Below are 20,680 nucleotides of genomic sequence, written 5' to 3'. Positions count from 1 at the left end.
ACAAATGCAAGATATAATATGGGCTATCTCCGCAAGGAAACTTCATATCTGCAAAAGTCATGGTTTTTTGGTCTTTGGGGAGGCAGGGGAACAGGAATATGTGTTTGTTTTTCGAATTTGAGCTCTTTCTGCAATGGGCACTTTTCATACTGTAAGCGGTTTTTCCTAACAAATGCGGGATATAGCATGGGCTCTCTCCGCAAGGAAACATCAGATCTGCAAAACTCATGGTTATTTGGTGTTCAGTGAGCCGGGGGAACATGAATACGTGTTGGTTTTTCGAATTTGAGCTCTTTCTGCAATGGGCACTTTTCATGCTCTAAGCAGTTTTTCCTAACAAATGCAAGATATCGCATGGGCTATCTCCGCAAGGAAACTTCAGATGTGCAAAAGTCATGGTTTTTTAGTCTTCGGGGAGGCAGGGGAATAGGAATATGTGTTTATTTTTCGAATTTGAGCTCTTTCTGCAATGGGCACTTTTCATACTATAAGCAGTTTTTCCTAACAAATGCAAGATATAGCATGGGATATCTCCGCAAGGAAACTTCAGATCTGCAAAAGTCATGGTTTTTTTTGTCTTCGGGGAGGCAGGGGAACATGAATATGTGTTTGTTTTGCGAATTTGAGCTCTATCTGCAATGGGCACTTTTCATGCTATAAGCAGTTTTTACTAACAAATGCAAGATATAACATGGGCTCTCTCCGCAAGGAAACATCAGATCTGCAAAACCCATGGTTTTTTTGTGTTCAGTGAGCCGGGGGAACATGAATATGTGTTTGTTTTTCGAATTTGAGCTCTATCTGCAATGGGCACTTTTCATGCTCTAAGCAGTTTTTCCTAACAAATGCAAGATATAGCATGGGCTATCTCCGCAAGGAAACTTCAGATGTGCAAAAGTCATGGCTTTTTCATCTTCGGGGAGGCAGGGGAACAGGAATATGTGTTTGTTTTGCGAATTTGAGCTCTATCTGCATTGGGCACTTTTCATGCTATAAGCAGTTTTTCCTAACAAATGCAAGATATAACATGGGCTATCTCCGCTAGGAAACTTCACATCTGCAAAAGTCATGGTTTTTTGGTCTTTGGGGAGGCAGGGGAACAGGAATATGTGTTTGTTTTTCAAATTTGAGCTCTTTCTGCAATGGGCACTTTTCATACTAGAAGCAGTTTTTCCTAACAAATGCGGGATATAGCATGGGCTATCTCCGCAAGGAAACTTCAGATCTGCAAAAGTCATGGTTTTTTCATCTTCGGGGAGGCAGGGGAACAGGAATATGTGTTTGTTTTTCGAATTTGAGCTCTATCTGCATTGGGCACTTTTCATGCTATAAGCCGTTTTTCCTAACAAATGCAAGATATAACATGGGCTATCTCCGCAAGGAGACATCAGATCTGCAAAACTCATGGTTTTTTGGTGTTCAGTCAGCCGGGGGAACATGAATACGTGTTTGTTTTTCGAATTTTTGCTCTTTCTGCAATGGGCACTTTTCATGCTCTAAGCAGTTTTTCCTAACAAATGCAAGATATAGCATGGACTATCTCCGCAAGGAAACTTCAGATGTGCAAAAGTCATGGTTTTTTAGTCTTCGGGGAGGCAGGGGAATAGGAATATGTGTTTGTTTTTCGAATTTGAGCTCTTTCTGCAATGGGCACTTTTCATACTATAAGCAGTTTTTCCTAACAAATGCAAGATATAGCATGGGATATCTCCGCAAGGAAACATCAGATCTGCAAAACTCATGGTTTTTTGGTGTTCAGTGAGCCGGGGGAACATGAATACGTGTTTGTTTTTCGAATTTGAGCTCTTTCTGCAATGGGCACTTTTCATGCTCTAAGCAGTTTTTCCAAACAAATGCAAGATATAGCATGGGCTATCTCCGCAAGGAAACTTCAGATGTGCAAAAGTCATGGTTTTTTCATCTTCGGGGAGGCAGGGGAACAGGAATATGTGTTTGTTTTGCGAATTTGAGCTCTATCTGCATTGGGCACTTTTCATGCTAAAAGCAGTTTTTCCTAACAAATGCAAGATATAACATGGGCTATCTCCGCAAGGAAACTTCATATCTGCAAAAGTCATGGTTTTTTGGTCTTTGGGGAGGCAGGGGAACAGGAATATGTGTTTGTTTTTCGAATTTGAGCTCTTTCTGCATTGGGCACTTTTCATACTATAAGCGGTTTTTCCTAACAAATGCGGGATATAGCATGGGCTCTCTCCGCAAGGAAACATCAGATCTGCAAAACTCATGGTTTTTTGGTGTTCAGTGCGCCGGGGGAACATGAATACGTGTTTGTTTTTCGAATTTGAGCTCTTTCTGCAATGGGCACTTTTCATGCTCTAAGCAGTTTTTCCTAACAAATGCAAGATATAGCATGGGCAATCTCCGCAAGGAAACATCAGATCTGCAAACGTCATGGTTTTTTTTGTCTTCGGGGAGGCAGGGGAACAGGAATATGTGTTTGTTTTGCGAATTTGAGCTCTATCTGCAATGGGCACTTTTCATGCTATAAGCAGTTTTTCCTAACAAATGCAAGATATAACATGGGCTCTCTCCGCAAGGAAACATCAGATCTCCAAAACTCATGGTTTTTTGGTGTTCAGTGAGCCGGGGGAACATGAATACGTGTTTGTTTTTCGAATTTGAGCTCTTTCTGCAATGGGCACTTTTCATGCTCTAAGCAGTTTTTCCTAACAAATGCAAGATATAGCATGGGCAATCTCCGCAAGGAAACATCAGATCTGCAAACGTCATGGTTTTTTTTGTCTTCGGGGAGGCAGGGGAACAGGAATATGTGTTTGTTTTTCGAATTTGAGCTCTTTCTGCATTGGGCACTTTTCATACTATAAGCAGTTTTTCCTAACAAATGCAAGATATAGCATGGTCTATCTCCGCAAGGAAACTTCAGATCTGCAAAAGTCATGGTTTTTTCATCTTCGGGGAGGCAGGGGAACAGGAATATGTGTTTGTTTTGCGAATTTGAACTCTATCTGCATTGGGCACTTTTCATGCTATAAGCAGTTTTTCCTAACAAATGCAAGATATAACATGGTCTATCTCCGGAAGGAGACATCAGATCTGCAAAACTCATGGTTTTTTGGTGTTCAGTCAGCCGGGGGAACATGAATACGTGTTTGTTTTTCGAATTTGAGCTCTTTCTGCTATGGGCACTTTTCATGCTCTAAGCAGTTTTTCCTAACAAATGCAAGATATAGCATGGGATATCTCCGCAAGGAAACTTCAGATCTGCAAAAGTCATGGTTTTTTGGTGTTCAGTCCGCCGGGGGAACATGAATACGTGTTTGTTTTTCGAATTTGAGCTCTTTCTGCAATGGGCACTTTTCATGCTCTAAGCAGTTTTTCCTAACAAATGCAAGATATAGCATGGGCTATCTCCGCAAGGAAACTTCAGATGTGCAAAAGTCATGGTTTTTTCATCTTCGGGGAGGCAGGGGAACAGGAATATGTGTTTGTTTTTCGAATTTGAGCTCTTTCTGCAATGGGCACTTTTCAAACTATAAGCAGTTTTTCCTAACAAATGCAAGATATAGCATGGGCAATCTGCAAGGAAACATCAGATCTGCAAAAGTCATGGTTTTTTTGTCTTCGGGGAGGCAGGGGAACAGGAATATGTGTTTGTTTTGCGAATTTGAGCTCTTTCTGCAATGGGCACTTTTCATGCTCTAAGCAGTTTTTCCTAACAAATGCAAGATATAGCATGGGCAATCTCCGCAAGGAAACTTCAGATCTGCAAAAGTCATTTTTTTTTGTGTTCGGGGAGGCAGGGGAACATGAATATGTGTGTGTTTTGCGAATTTGAGCTCTATCTGCAATGGGCACTTTTCATGCTATAAGCAGTTTTTCCTAACAAATGCGGGATATAGCATGGGCTATCACCGCAAGGAAACTTCAAATCTGCAAAAGTCATGGTTTTTTCATCTTCGGGGAGGCAGGGGAACAGGAATATGTGTTTGTTTTGCGAATTTGAGCTCTATCTGCATTGGGCACTTTTCATGCTATAAGCAGTTTTTCCTAACAAATGCAAGATATAACATGGGCTATCTCTGCAAGGAGACATCAGATCTGCAAAACTCATGGTTTTTTGGTGTTCAGTCAGCCGGGGGAACATGAATACGTGTTTGTTTTTCGAATTTGAGCTCTTTCTGCAATGGGCACTTTTCATGCTCTAAGCAGTTTTTCCTAACAAATGAAAGATATAGCATGGGCTCTCTCCGCAAGGAGACATCAGATCTGCAAAACTCATGGTTTTTTGGTGTTCAGTGAGCCGGGGGAACATGAATACGTGTTTGTTTTTCGAATTTGAGCTCTTTCTGCAATGGGCACTTTTCATGCTCTAAGCAGTTTTTCCTAACAAATGCAAGATATAGCATGGGCTATCTCCGCAAGGAAACTTCAGATGTGCAAAAGTCATCGTTTTTTCATCTTCGGGGAGGCAGGGGAACAGGAATATGTGTTTGTTTTGCGAATTTGAGCTCTATCTGCATTGGGCACTTTTCATGCTATAAGCAGTTTTTCCTAACAAATGCAAGATATAACATGGGCTATCTCCGCAAGGAAACTTCATATCTGCAAAAGTCATGTTTTTTTGGTCTTTGGGGAGGCAGGGGAACAGGAATATGTGTTTGTTTTTCGAATTTGAGCTCTTTCTGCAATGGGCACTTTTCATACTATAAGCGGTTTTTCCTAACAAATGCGGGATATAGCATGGGCTCTCTCCGCAAGGAAACATCAGATCTGCAAAACTCATGGTTTTTTGGTGTTCAGTGAGCCGGAGGAACATGAATACGTGTTTGTTTTTCGAATTTGAGCTCTTTCTGCAATGGGCACTTTTCATGCTCTAAGCAGTTTTTCCTAACAAATGCAAGATATAGCATGGGCTATCTCCGCAAGGAAACTTCAGATGTGCAAAAGTCATGGTTTTTTCATCTTCGGGGAGGCAGGGGAACAGGAATATGTGTTTGTTTTGCGAATTTTAGCTCTATCTGCATTGGGCACTTTTCATGCTATAAGCAGTTTTTCCTAACAAATGCAAGATATAATATGGGCTATCTCCGCAAGGAAACTTCATATCTGCAAAAGTCATGGTTTTTTGGTCTTTGGGGAGGCAGGGGAACAGGAATATGTGTTTGTTTTTCGAATTTGAGCTCTTTCTGCAATGGGCACTTTTCATACTATAAGCGGTTTTTCCTAACAAATGCGGGATATAGCATGGGCTCTCTCCGCAAGGAAACATCAGATCTGCAAAACTCATGGTTTTTTGGTGTTCAGTGAGCCGGGGGAACATGAATACGTGTTTGTTTTTCGAATTTGAGCTCTTTCTGCAATGGGCACTTTTCATGCTCTAAGCAGTTTTTCCTAACAAATGCAAGATATAGCATGGGCAATCTCCGCAAGGAAACATCAGATCTGCAAACGTCATGGTTTTTTTTGTCTTCGGGGAGGCAGGGGAACAGGAATATGTGTTTGTTTTGCGAATTTGAGCTCTATCTGCAATGGGCACTTTTCATGCTATAAGCAGTTTTTCCTAACAAATGCAAGATATAACATGGGCTCTCTCCGCAAGGAAACATCAGATCTGCAAAAGTCATGGTTTTTTCATCTTCGGGAGGCAGGGGAACAGGAATATGTGTTTGTTTTGCGAATTTGAGCTCTATCTGCATTGGGCACTTTTTATGGTATAAGCAGTTTTTCCTAACAAATGCAAGATATAACATGGGCTATCTCCGCAAGGAAACTTCACATCTGCAAAAGTCATGGTTTTTTGGTCTTTGGGGAGGAAGGGGAACAGGAATATGTGTTTGTTTTGCGAATTTGAGCTCTATCTGCATTGGGCACTTTTCATGCTCTAAGCAGTTTTTCCTAACAAATGCAAGATATAACATGGGCTATCTCCGCAAGGAAACTTCACATCTGCAAAAGTCATGGTTTTTTGGTCTTTGGGAAGGCAGGGGAACAGGAATATGTGTTTGTTTTTCGAATTTGAGCTCTTTCTGCATTGGGCACTTTTCATACTATAAGCAGTTTTTCCTAACAAATGCAAGATATAGCATGGTCTATCTCCGCAAGGAAACTTCAGATCTGCAAAAGTCATGGTTTTTTCATCTTCGGGGAGGCAGGGGAACAGGAATATGTGTTTGTTTTGCGAATTTGAGCTCTATCTGCATTGGGCACTTTTCATGCTATAAGCAGTTTTTCCTAACAAATGCAAGATATAACATAGTCTATCTCCGGAAGGAGACATCAGATCTGCAAAACTCATGGTTTTTTGGTGTTCAGTCAGCCGGGGGAACATGAATACGTGTTTGTTTTTCGAATTTGAGCTCTTTCTGCTATGGGCACTTTTCATGCTCTAAGCAGTTTTTCCTAACAAATGCAAGATATAGCATGGGATATCTCCGCAAGGAAACTTCAGATCTGCAAAAGTCATGGTTTTTTGGTGTTCAGTCAGCCGGGGGAACATGAATACGTGTTTGTTTTTCGAATTTGAGCTCTTTCTGCAATGGGCACTTTTCATGCTCTAAGCAGTTTTTCCTAACAAATGCAAGATATAGCATGGGCTATCTCCGCAAGGAAACTTCAGATGTGCAAAAGTCATGGTTTTTTCATCTTCGGGGAGGCAGGGGAACAGGAATATGTGTTTGTTTTTCGAATTTGAGCTCTTTCTGCAATGGGCACTTTTCATACTATAAGCAGTTTTTCCTAACAAATGCAAGATATAGCATGGGCAATCTGCAAGGAAACATCAGATCTGCAAAAGTCATGGTTTTTTTGTCTTCGGGGAGGCAGGGGAACAGGAATATGTGTTTGTTTTGCGAATTTGAGCTCTTTCTGCAATGGGCACTTTTCATGCTCTAAGCAGTTTTTCCTAACAAATGCAAGATATAGCATGGGCAATCTCCGCAAGGAAACTTCAGATCTGCAAAAGTCATTTTTTTTTGTGTTCGGGGAGACAGGGGAACATGAATATGTGTGTGTTTTGCGAATTTGAGCTCTATCTGCAATGGGCACTTTTCATGCTATAAGCAGGTTTCCTAACAAATGCGGGATATAGCATGGGCTATCACCGCAAGGAAACTTCAAATCTGCAAAAGTCATGGTTTTTTCATCTTCGGGGAGGCAGGGGAACAGGAATATGTGTTTGTTTTGCGAATTTGAGCTCTATCTGCATTGGGCACTTTTCATGCTATAAGCAGTTTTTCCTAACAAATGCAAGATATAACATGGGCTATCTCTGCAAGGAGACATCAGATCTGCAAAACTCATGGTTTTTTGGTGTTCAGTCAGCCGGGGGAACATGAATACGTGTTTGTTTTTCGAATTTGAGCTCTTTCTGCAATGGGCACTTTTCATGCTCTAAGCAGTTTTTCCTAACAAATGCAAGATATAGCATGGGCTCTCTCCGCAAGGAGACATCAGATCTGCAAAACTCATGGTTTTTTGGTGTTCAGTGAGCCGGGGGAACATGAATACGTGTTTGTTTTTCGAATTTGAGCTCTTTCTGCAATGGGCACTTTTCATGCTCTAAGCAGTTTTTCCTAACAAATGCAAGATATAGCATGGGCTATCTCCGCAAGGAAACTTCAGATGTGCAAAAGTCATCGTTTTTTCATCTTCGGGGAGGCAGGGGAACAGGAATATGTGTTTGTTTTGCGAATTTGAGCTCTATCTGCATTGGGCACTTTTCATGCTATAAGCAGTTTTTCCTAACAAATGCAAGATATAACATGGGCTATCTCCGCAAGGAAACTTCATATCTGCAAAAGTCATGGTTTTTTGGTCTTTGGGGAGGCAGGGGAACAGGAATATGTGTTTGTTTTTCTTATTTGAGCTCTTTCTGCAATGGGCACTTTTCATACTATAAGCGGTTTTTCCTAACAAATGCGGGATATAGCATGGGCTCTCTCCGCAAGGAAACATCAGATCTGCAAAACTCATGGTTTTTTGGTGTTCAGTGAGCCGGAGGAACATGAATACGTGTTTGTTTTTCGAATTTGAGCTCTTTCTGCAATGGGCACTTTTCATGCTCTAAGCAGTTTTTCCTAACAAATGCAAGATATAGCATGGGCTATCTCCGCAAGGAAACTTCAGATGTGCAAAAGTCATAGTTTTTTCATCTTCGGGGAGGCAGGGGAACAGGAATATGTGTTTGTTTTGCGAATTTGAGCTCTATCTGCATTGGGCACTTTTCATGGTATAAGCAGTTTTTCCTAACAAATGCAAGATATAACATGGGCTATCTCCGCAAGGAAACTTCATATCTGCAAAAGTCATGGTTTTTTGGTCTTTGGGGAGGCAGGGGAACAGGAATATGTGTTTGTTTTTCGAATTTGAGCTCTATCTGCATTGGGCACTTTTCATGCTATAAGCCGTTTTTCCTAACAAATGCAAGATATAACATGGACTATCTCCGCAAGGAGACATCAGATCTGCAAAACTCATGGTTTTTTGGTGTTCAGTGAGCCGGGGGAACATGAATACGTGTTTGTTTTTCGAATTTGAACTCTTTCTGCAATGGGCACTTTTCATGCTCTAAGCAGTTTTTCCTAACAAATGCAAGATATAGCATGGGCTATCTCCGCAAGGAAACTTCAGATGTGCAAAAGTCATCGTTTTTTCATCTTCGGGGAGGCAGGGGAACAGGAATATGTGTTTGTTTTGCAAATTTTAGCTCTATCTGCATTGGGCACTTTTCATGCTATAAGGAGTTTTTCCTAACAAATGCAAGATATAATATGGGCTATCTCCGCAAGGAAACTTCATATCTGCAAAAGTCATGGTTTTTTGGTCTTTGGGGAGGCAGGGGAACAGGAATATGTGTTTGTTTTTCGAATTTGAGCTCTTTCTGCATTGGGCACTTTTCATACTATAAGCGGTTTTTCCTAACAAATGCGGGATATAGCATGGGCTCTCTCCGCAAGGAAACATCAGATCTGCAAAACTCATGGTTTTTTGGTGTTCAGTGAGACGGGGGAACATGAATACGTGTTTGTTTTTCGAATTTGAGCTCTTTCTGCAATGGGCACTTTTCATGCTCTAAGCAGTTTTTCCTAACAAATGCAAGATATAGCATGGGCAATCTCCGCAAGGAAACATCAGATCTGCAAACGTCATGGTATTTTTTGTCTTCGGGGAGGCAGGGGAACAGGAATATGTGTTTGTTTTGCGAATTTGAGCTCTATCTGCAATGGGCACTTTTCATGCTATAAGCAGTTTTTCCTAACAAATGCAAGATATAACATGGGCTCTCTCCGCAAGGAAACATCAGATCTCCAAAACTCATGGTTTTTTGGTGTTCAGTGAGCCGGGGGAACATGAATATGTGTTTGTTTTTCGAATTTGAGCTCTTTCTGCAATGGGCACTTTTCATGCTCTAAGCAGTTTTTCCTAACAAATGCAAGATATAGCATGGGCTATCTCCGCAAGGAAACTTCACATCTGCAAAAGTCATGGTTTTTTGGTCTTTGGGGAGGAAGGGGAACAGGAATATGTGTTTGTTTTGCGAATTTGAGCTCTATCTGCATTGGGCACTTTTCATGCTCTAAGCAGTTTTTCCTAACAAATGCAAGATATAACATGGGCTATCTCCGCAAGGAAACTTCACATCTGCAAAAGTCATGGTTTTTTGGTCTTTGGGGAGGCAGGGGAACAGGAATATGTGTTTGTTTTTCGAATTTGAGCTCTTTCTGCATTGGGCACTTTTCATACTATAAGCAGTTTTTCCTAACAAATGCAAGATATAGCATGGTCTATCTCCGCAAGGAAACTTCAGATCTGCAAAAGTCATGGTTTTTTCATCTTCGGGGAGGCAGGGGAACAGGAATATGTGTTTGTTTTGCGAATTTGAGCTCTATCTGCATTGGGCACTTTTCATGCTATAAGCAGTTTTTCCTAACAAATGCAAGATATAACATGGTCTATCTCCGGAAGGAGACATCAGATCTGCAAAACTCATGGTTTTTTGGTGTTCAGTCAGCCGGGGGAACATGAATACGTGTTTGTTTTTCGAATTTGAGCTCTTTCTGCTATGGGCACTTTTCATGCTCTAAGCAGTTTTTCCTAACAAATGCAAGATATAGCATGGGATATCTCCGCAAGGAAACTTCAGATCTGCAAAAGTCATGGTTTTTTGGTGTTCAGTCAGCCGGGGGAACATGAATACGTGTTTGTTTTTCGAATTTGAGCTCTTTCTGCAATGGGCACTTTTCATGCTCTAAGCAGTTTTTCCTAACAAATGCAAGATATAGCATGGGCTATCTCCGCAAGGAAACTTCAGATGTGCAAAAGTCATGGTTTTTTCATCTTCGGGGAGGCAGGGGAACAGGAATATGTGTTTGTTTTTCGAATTTGAGCTCTTTCTGCAATGGGCACTTTTCATACTATAAGCAGTTTTTCCTAACAAATGCAAGATATAGCATGGGCAATCTGCAAGGAAACATCAGATCTGCAAAAGTCATGGTTTTTTTGTCTTCGGGGAGGCAGGGGAACAGGAATATGTGTTTGTTTTGCGAATTTGAGCTCTTTCTGCAATGGGCACTTTTCATGCTCTAAGCAGTTTTTCCTAACAAATGCAAGATATAGCATGGGCAATCTCCGCAAGGAAACTTCAGATCTGCAAAAGTCATTTTTTTTTGTGTTCGGGGAGACAGGGGAACATGAATATGTGTGTGTTTTGCGAATTTGAGCTCTATCTGCAATGGGCACTTTTCATGCTATAAGCAGGTTTCCTAACAAATGCGGGATATAGCATGGGCTATCACCGCAAGGAAACTTCAAATCTGCAAAAGTCATGGTTTTTTCATCTTCGGGGAGGCAGGGGAACAGGAATATGTGTTTGTTTTGCGAATTTGAGCTCTATCTGCATTGGGCACTTTTCATGCTATAAGCAGTTTTTCCTAACAAATGCAAGATATAACATGGGCTATCTCTGCAAGGAGACATCAGATCTGCAAAACTCATGGTTTTTTGGTGTTCAGTCAGCCGGGGGAACATGAATACGTGTTTGTTTTTCGAATTTGAGCTCTTTCTGCAATGGGCACTTTTCATGCTCTAAGCAGTTTTTCCTAACAAATGCAAGATATAGCATGGGCTCTCTCCGCAAGGAGACATCAGATCTGCAAAACTCATGGTTTTTTGGTGTTCAGTGAGCCGGGGGAACATGAATACGTGTTTGTTTTTCGAATTTGAGCTCTTTCTGCAATGGGCACTTTTCATGCTCTAAGCAGTTTTTCCTAACAAATGCAAGATATAGCATGGGCTATCTCCGCAAGGAAACTTCAGATGTGCAAAAGTCATCGTTTTTTCATCTTCGGGGAGGCAGGGGAACAGGAATATGTGTTTGTTTTGCGAATTTGAGCTCTATCTGCATTGGGCACTTTTCATGCTATAAGCAGTTTTTCCTAACAAATGCAAGATATAACATGGGCTATCTCCGCAAGGAAACTTCATATCTGCAAAAGTCATGGTTTTTTGGTCTTTGGGGAGGCAGGGGAACAGGAATATGTGTTTGTTTTTCTTATTTGAGCTCTTTCTGCAATGGGCACTTTTCATACTATAAGCGGTTTTTCCTAACAAATGCGGGATATAGCATGGGCTCTCTCCGCAAGGAAACATCAGATCTGCAAAACTCATGGTTTTTTGGTGTTCAGTGAGCCGGAGGAACATGAATACGTGTTTGTTTTTCGAATTTGAGCTCTTTCTGCAATGGGCACTTTTCATGCTCTAAGCAGTTTTTCCTAACAAATGCAAGATATAGCATGGGCTATCTCCGCAAGGAAACTTCAGATGTGCAAAAGTCATAGTTTTTTCATCTTCGGGGAGGCAGGGGAACAGGAATATGTGTTTGTTTTGCGAATTTGAGCTCTATCTGCATTGGGCACTTTTCATGGTATAAGCAGTTTTTCCTAACAAATGCAAGATATAACATGGGCTATCTCCGCAAGGAAACTTCATATCTGCAAAAGTCATGGTTTTTTGGTCTTTGGGGAGGCAGGGGAACAGGAATATGTGTTTGTTTTTCGAATTTGAGCTCTATCTGCATTGGGCACTTTTCATGCTATAAGCCGTTTTTCCTAACAAATGCAAGATATAACATGGACTATCTCCGCAAGGAGACATCAGATCTGCAAAACTCATGGTTTTTTGGTGTTCAGTGAGCCGGGGGAACATGAATACGTGTTTGTTTTTCGAATTTGAACTCTTTCTGCAATGGGCACTTTTCATGCTCTAAGCAGTTTTTCCTAACAAATGCAAGATATAGCATGGGCTATCTCCGCAAGGAAACTTCAGATGTGCAAAAGTCATCGTTTTTTCATCTTCGGGGAGGCAGGGGAACAGGAATATGTGTTTGTTTTGCAAATTTTAGCTCTATCTGCATTGGGCACTTTTCATGCTATAAGGAGTTTTTCCTAACAAATGCAAGATATAATATGGGCTATCTCCGCAAGGAAACTTCATATCTGCAAAAGTCATGGTTTTTTGGTCTTTGGGGAGGCAGGGGAACAGGAATATGTGTTTGTTTTTCGAATTTGAGCTCTTTCTGCAATGGGCACTTTTCATACTATAAGCGGTTTTTCCTAACAAATGCGGGATATAGCATGGGCTCTCTCCGCAAGGAAACATCAGATCTGCAAAACTCATGGTTATTTGGTGTTCAGTGAGCCGGGGGAACATGAATACGTGTTGGTTTTTCGAATTTGAGCTCTTTCTGCAATGGGCACTTTTCATGCTCTAAGCAGTTTTTCCTAACAAATGCAAGATATCGCATGGGCTATCTCCGCAAGGAAACTTCAGATGTGCAAAAGTCATGGTTTTTTAGTCTTCGGGGAGGCAGGGGAATAGGAATATGTGTTTATTTTTCGAATTTGAGCTCTTTCTGCAATGGGCACTTTTCATACTATAAGCAGTTTTTCCTAACAAATGCAAGATATAGCATGGGATATCTCCGCAAGGAAACTTCAGATCTGCAAAAGTCATGGTTTTTTGGTCTTTGGGGAGGCAGGGGAACAGGAATATGTGTTTGTTTTTCGAATTTGAGCTCTTTCTGCAATGGGCACTTTTCATACTATAAGCGGTTTTTCCTAACAAATGCGGGATATAGCATGGGCTCTCTCCGCAAGGAAACATCAGATCTGCAAAACTCATGGTTTTTTGGTGTTCAGTGAGCCGGAGGAACATGAATACGTGTTTGTTTTTCGAATTTGAGCTCTTTCTGCAATGGGCACTTTTCATGCTCTAAGCAGTTTTTCCTAACAAATGCAAGATATAGCATGGGCTATCTCCGCAAGGAAACTTCAGATGTGCAAAAGTCATGGTTTTTTCATCTTCGGGGAGGCAGGGGAACAGGAATATGTGTTTGTTTTGCGAATTTGAGCTCTATCTGCATTGGGCACTTTTCATGGTATAAGCAGTTTTTCCTAACAAATGCAAGATATAACATGGGCTATCTCCGCAAGGAAACTTCATATCTGCAAAAGTCATGGTTTTTTGGTCTTTGGGGAGGCAGGGGAACAGGAATATGTGTTTGTTTTTCGAATTTGAGCTCTATCTGCATTGGGCACTTTTCATGCTATAAGCCGTTTTTCCTAACAAATGCAAGATATAACATGGACTATCTCCGCAAGGAGACATCAGATCTGCAAAACTCATGGTTTTTTGGTGTTCAGTGAGCCGGGGGAACATGAATACGTGTTTGTTTTTCGAATTTGAACTCTTTCTGCAATGGGCACTTTTCATGCTCTAAGCAGTTTTTCCTAACAAATGCAAGATATAGCATGGGCTATCTCCGCAAGGAAACTTCAGATGTGCAAAAGTCATCGTTTTTTCATCTTCGGGGAGGCAGGGGAACAGGAATATGTGTTTGTTTTGCGAATTTTAGCTCTATCTGCATTGGGCACTTTTCATGCTATAAGCAGTTTTTCCTAACAAATGCAAGATATAATATGGGCTATCTCCGCAAGGAAACTTCATATCTGCAAAAGTCATGGTTTTTTGGTCTTTGGGGAGGCAGGGGAACAAGAATATGTGTTTGTTTTTCGAATTTGAGCTCTTTCTGCAATGGGCACTTTTCATACTATAAGCGGTTTTTCCTAACAAATGCGGGATATAGCATGGGCTCTCTCCGCAAGGAAACATCAGATCTGCAAAACTCATGGTTATTTGGTGTTCAGTGAGCCGGGGGAACATGAATACGTGTTGGTTTTTCGAATTTGAGCTCTTTCTGCAATGGGCACTTTTCATGCTCTAAGCAGTTTTTCCTAACAAATGCAAGATATCGCATGGGCTATCTCCGCAAGGAAACTTCAGATGTGCAAAAGTCATGGTTTTTTAGTCTTCGGGGAGGCAGGGGAATAGGAATATGTGTTTATTTTTCGAATTTGAGCTCTTTCTGCAATGGGCACTTTTCATACTATAAGCAGTTTTTCCTAACAAATGCAAGATATAGCATGGGATATCTCCGCAAGGAAACTTCAGATCTGCAAAAGTCATGGTTTTTTTTGTCTTCGGGGAGGCAGGGGAACATGAATATGTGTTTGTTTTGCGAATTTGAGCTCTATCTGCAATGGGCACTTTTCATGCTCTAAGCAGTTTTTACTAACAAATGCAAGATATAGCATGGGCTATCTCCGCAAGGAAACTTCAGATGTGCAAAAGTCATGGCTTTTTCATCTTCGGGGAGGCAGGGGAACAGGAATATGTGTTTGTTTTGCGAATTTGAGCTCTATCTGCATTGGGCACTTTTCATGCTATAAGCAGTTTTTCCTAACAAATGCAAGATATAACATGGGCTATCTCCGCAAGGAAACTTCACATCTGCAAAAGTCATGGTTTTTTGGTCTTTGGGGAGGCAGGGGAACAGGAATATGTGTTTGTTTTTCGAATTTGAGCTCTTTCTGCAATGGGCACTTTTCATACTATAAGCAGTTTTTCCTAACAAATGCGGGATATAGCATGGGCTATCTCCGCAAGGAAACTTCAGATCTGCAAAAGTCATGGTTTTTTCATCTTCGGGGAGGCAGGGGAACAGGAATATGTGTTTGTTTTTCGAATTTGAGCTCTATCTGCATTGGGCACTTTTCATGCTATAAGCCGTTTTTCCTAACGAATGCAAGATATAACATGGGCTATCTCCGCAAGGAGACATCAGATCTGCAAAACTCATGGTTTTTTGGTGTTCAGTCAGCCGGGGGAACATGAATACGTGTTTATTTTTCGAATTTTTGCTCTTTCTGCAATGGGCACTTTTCATGCTCTAAGCAGTTTTTCCTAACAAATGCAAGATATAGCATGGACTATCTCCGGAAGGAAACTTCAGATGTGCAAAAGTCATGGTTTTTAGTCTTTGGGGAGGCAGGGGAACAGGAATATGTGTTTGTTTTTCGAATTTGAGCTCTTTCTGCATTGGGCACTTTTCATACTATAAGCGGTTTTTCCTAACAAATGCGGGATATAGCATGGGCTCTCTCCGCAAGGAAACATCAGATCTGCAAAACTCATGGTTTTCTGGTGTTCAGTGAGCCGGGGGAACATGAATACGTGTTTGTTTTTCGAATTTGAGCTCTTTCTGCAATGGGCACTTTTCATGCTCTAAGCAGTTTTTCCTAACAAATGCAAGATATAGCATGGGCAATCTCCGCAAGGAAACATCAGATCTGCAAACGTCATGGTTTTTTTTGTCTTCGGGGAGGCAGGGGAACAGGAATATGTGTTTGTTTTGCGAATTTGAGCTCTATCTGCAATGGACACTTTTCATGCTATAAGCAGTTTTTCCTAACAAATGCAAGATATAACATGGGCTCTCTCCGCAAGGAAACATCAGATCTCCAAAACTCATGGTTTTTTGGTGTTCAGTGAGCCGGGGGAACATGAATACGTGTTTGTTTTTCGAATTTGAGCTCTTTCTGCAATGGGCACTTTTCATGCTCTAAGCAGTTTTTCCTAACAAATGCAAGATATAGCATGGGCTATCTCCGCAAGGAAACTTCACATCTGCAAAAGTCATGGTTTTTTGGTCTTTGGGGAGGAAGGGGAACAGGAATATGTGTTTGTTTTGCGAATTTGAGCTCTATCTGCATTGGGCACTTTTCATGCTCTAAGCAGTTTTTCCTAACAAATGCAAGATATAACATGGGCTATCTCCGCAAGGAAACTTCACATCTGCAAAAGTCATGGTTTTTTGGTCTTTGGGGAGGCAGGGGAACAGGAATATGTGTTTGTTTTTCGAATTTGAGCTCTTTCTGCATTGGGCACTTTTCATACTATAAGCAGTTTTTCCTAACAAATGCAAGATATAGCATGGTCTATCTCCGCAAGGAAACTTCAGATCTGCAAAAGTCATGGTTTTTTCATCTTCGGGGAGGCAGGGGAACAGGAATATGTGTTTGTTTTGCGAATTTGAGCTCTTTCTGCAATGGGCACTTTTCATACTATAAGCAGTTTTTCCTAACAAATGCAAGATATAGCATGGGCAATCTGCAAGGAAACATCAGATCTGCAAAAGTCATGGTTTTTTTGTCTTCGGGGAGGCAGGGGAACAGGAATATGTGTTTGTTTTGCGAATTTGAGCTCTTTCTGCAATGGGCACTTTTCATGCTCTAAGCAGTTTTTCCTAACAAATGCAAGATATAGCATGGGCAATCTCCGCAAGGAAACTTCAGATCTGCAAAAGTCATTTTTTTTTGTGTTCGGGGAGGCAGGGGAACATGAATATGTGTGTGTTTTGCGAATTTGAGCTCTATCTGCAATGGGCACTTTTCATGCTATAAGCAGTTTTTCCTAACAAATGCGGGATATAGCATGGGCTATCACCGCAAGGAAACTTCAAATCTGCAAAAGTCATGGTTTTTTCATCTTCGGGGAGGCAGGGGAACAGGAATATGTGTTTGTTTTGCGAATTTGAGCTCTATCTGCATTGGGCACTTTTCATGCTCTAAGCAGTTTTTCCTAACAAATGCAAGATATAGCATGGGCTATCTCCGCAAGGAAACTTCAGATGTGCAAAAGTCATGGTTTTTTCATTTTCGGGGAGGCAGGGGAACAGGAATATGTGTTTGTTTTGCGAATTTGAGCTCTTTCTGCAATGGGCACTTTTCATGCTCTAAGCAGTTTTTCCTAACAAATGCAAGATATAGCATGGGCTATCTCCGCAAGGAGACATCAGATCTGCAAAACTCATGGTTCTTTGGTGTTCAGTCAGCCGGGGGAACATGAATACGTGTTTGTTTTTCGAATTTGAGCTCTTTCTGCAATGGGCACTTTTCATGCTCTAAGCAGTTTTTCCTAACAAATGAAAGATATAGCATGGGCTCTCTCCGCAAGGAGACATCAGATCTGCAAAACTCATAGTTTTTTGGTGTTCAGTGAGCCGGAGGAACATGAATACGTGTTTGTTTTTCGAATTTGAGCTCTTTCTGCTATGGGCACTTTTCATGCTCTAAGCAGTTTTTCCTAACAAATGCAAGATATAGCATGGGATATCTCCGCAAGGAAACTTCAGATCTGCAAAAGTCATGGTTTTTTGGTGTTCAGTCCGCCGGGGGAACATGAATACGTGTTTGTTTTTCGAATTTGAGCTCTTTCTGCAATGGGCACTTTTCATGCTCTAAGCAGTTTTTCCTAACAAATGCAAGATATAGCATGGGCTATCTCCGCAAGGAAACTTCAGATGTGCAAAAGTCATGGTTTTTTCATCTTCGGGGAGGCAGGGGAACAGGAATATGTGTTTGTTTTTCGAATTTGAGCTCTTTCTGCAATGGGCACTTTTCATACTATAAGCAGTTTTTCCTAACAAATGCAAGATATAGCATGGGCAATCTGCAAGGAAACATCAGATCTGCAAAAGTCATGGTTTTTTTGTCTTCGGGGAGGCAGGGGAATAGGAATATGTGTTTGTTTTGCGAATTTGAGCTCTTTCTGCAATGGGCACTTTTCATGCTCTAAGCAGTTTTTCCTAACAAATGCAAGATATAGCATGGGCAATCTCCGCAAGGAAACTTCAGATCTGCAAAAGTCATTTTTTTTTGTGTTCGGGGAGGCAGGGGAACATGAATATGTGTGTGTTTTGCGAATTTGAGCTCTATCTGCAATGGGCACTTTTCATGCTATAAGCAGTTTTTCCTAACAAATGCGGGATATAGCATGGGCTATCACCGCAAGGAAACTTCAAATCTGCAAAAGTCATGGTTTTTTCATCTTCGGGGAGGCAGGGGAACATGAATACGTGTTTGTTTTTCGAATTTGAGCTCTTTCTGCAATGGGCACTTTTCATGCTCTAAGCAGTTTTTCCTAACAAATGAAAGATATAGCATGGGCTCTCTCCGCAAGGAGACATCAGATCTGCAAAACTCATGGTTTTTTGGTGTTCAGTGAGCCGGGGGAACATGAATACGTGTTTGTTTTTCGAATTTGAGCTCTTTCTGCAATGGGCACTTTTCATGCTCTAAGCAGTTTTTCCTAACAAATGCAAGATATAGCATGGGCTATCTCCGCAAGGAAACTTCAGATGTGCAAAAGTCATCGTTTTTTCATCTTCGGGGAGGCAGGGGAACAGGAATATGTGTTTGTTTTGCGAATTTGAGCTCTATCTGCATTGGGCACTTTTCATGCTATAAGCAGTTTTTCCTAACAAATGCAAGATATAACATGGGCTATCTCCGCAAGGAAACTTCATATCTGCAAAAGTCATGTTTTTTTGGTCTTTGGGGAGGCAGGGGAACAGGAATATGTGTTTGTTTTTCGAATTTGAGCTCTTTCTGCAATGGGCACTTTTCATACTATAAGCGGTTTTTCCTAACAAATGCGGGATATAGCATGGGCTCTCTCCGCAAGGAAACATCAGATCTGCAAAACTCATGGTTTTTTGGTGTTCAGTGAGCCGGAGGAACATGAATACGTGTTTGTTTTTCGAATTTGAGCTCTTTCTGCAATGGGCACTTTTCATGCTCTAAGCAGTTTTTCCTAACAAATGCAAGATATAGCATGGGCTATCTCCGCAAGGAAACTTCAGATGTGCAAAAGTCATGGTTTTTTCATCTTCGGGAGGCAGGGGAACAGGAATATGTGTTTGTTTTGCGAATTTGAGCTCTATCTGCATTGGGCACTTTTTATGGTATAAGCAGTTTTTCCTAACAAATGCAAGATATAACATGGGCTATCTCCGCAAGGAAACTTCATATCTGCAAAAGTCATGGTTTTTTGGTCTTTGGGGAGGCAGGGGAACAGGAATATGTGTTTGTTTTTCGAATTTGAGCTCTATCTGCATTGGGCACTTTTCATGCTATAAGCCGTTTTTCCTAACAAATGCAAGATATAACATGGACTATCTCCGCAAGGAGACATCAGATCTGCAAAACTCATGGTTTTTTGGTGTTCAGTGAGCCGGGGGAACATGAATACGTGTTTGTTTTTCGAATTTGAACTCTTTCTGCAATGGGCACTTTTCATGCTCTAAGCAGTTTTTCCTAACAAATGCAAGATATAGCATGGGCTATCTCTGCAAGGAAACTTCAGATGTGCAAAAGTCATCGTTTTTTCATCTTCGGGGAGGCAGGGGAACAGGAATATGTGTTTGTTTTGCGAATTTTAGCTCTATCTGCATTGGGCACTTTTCATGCTATAAGCAGTTTTTCCTAACAAATGCAAGATATAATATGGGCTATCTCCGCAAGGAAACTTCATATCTGCAAAAGTCATGGTTTTTTGGTCTTTGGGGAGGCAGGGGAACAGGAATATGTGTTTGTTTTTCGAATTTGAGCTCTTTCTGCAATGGGCACTTTTCATACTATAAGCGGTTTTTCCTAACAAATGCGGGATATAGCATGGGCTCTCTCCGCAAGGAAACATCAGATCTGCAAAACTCATGGTTTTTTGGTGTTCAGTGAGCCGGGGGAACATGAATACGTGTTTGTTTTTCGAATTTGAGCTCTTTCTGCAATGGGCACTTTTCATGCTCTAAGCAGTTTTTCCTAACAAATGCAAGATATAGCATGGGCAATCTCCGCAAGGAAACATCAGATCTGCAAACGTCATGGTTTTTTTTGTCTTCGGGGAGGCAGGGGAACAGGAATATGTGTTTGTTTTGCGAATTTGAGCTCTATCTGCAATGGGCACTTTTCATGCTATAAGCAGTTTTTCCTAACAAATGCAAGATATAACATGGGCTCTCTCCGCAAGGAAACATCAGATCTCCAAAACTCATGGTTTTTTGGTGTTCAGTGACCCGGGGGAACATGAATACGTGTTTGTTTTTCGAATTTGAGCTCTTTCTGCAATGGGCACTTTTCATGCTCTAAGCAGTTTTTCCTAACAAATGCAAGATATAGCATGGGCTATCTCCGCAAGGAAACTTCACATCTGCAAAAGTCATGGTTTTTTGGTCTTTGGGGAGGAAGGGGAACAGGAATATGTGTTTGTTTTGCGAATTTGAGCTCTATCTGCATTGGGCACTTTTCATGCTCTAAGCAGTTTTTCCTAACAAATGCAAGATATAACATGGGCTATCTCCGCAAGGAAACTTCACATCTGCAAAAGTCATGGTTTTTTGGTCTTTGGGAAGGCAGGGGAACAGGAATATGTGTTTGTTTTTCGAATTTGAGCTCTTTCTGCATTGGGCACTTTTCATACTATAAGCAGTTTTTCCTAACAAATGCAAGATATAGCATGGTCTATC

Source organism: Vipera ursinii (genome assembly GCF_947247035.1).
Source record: "Vipera ursinii genome assembly, chromosome: Z".
Taxonomy (NCBI): domain Eukaryota; kingdom Metazoa; phylum Chordata; class Lepidosauria; order Squamata; family Viperidae; genus Vipera; species Vipera ursinii.
Note: the sequence above shows the minus strand (reverse complement) of the source record.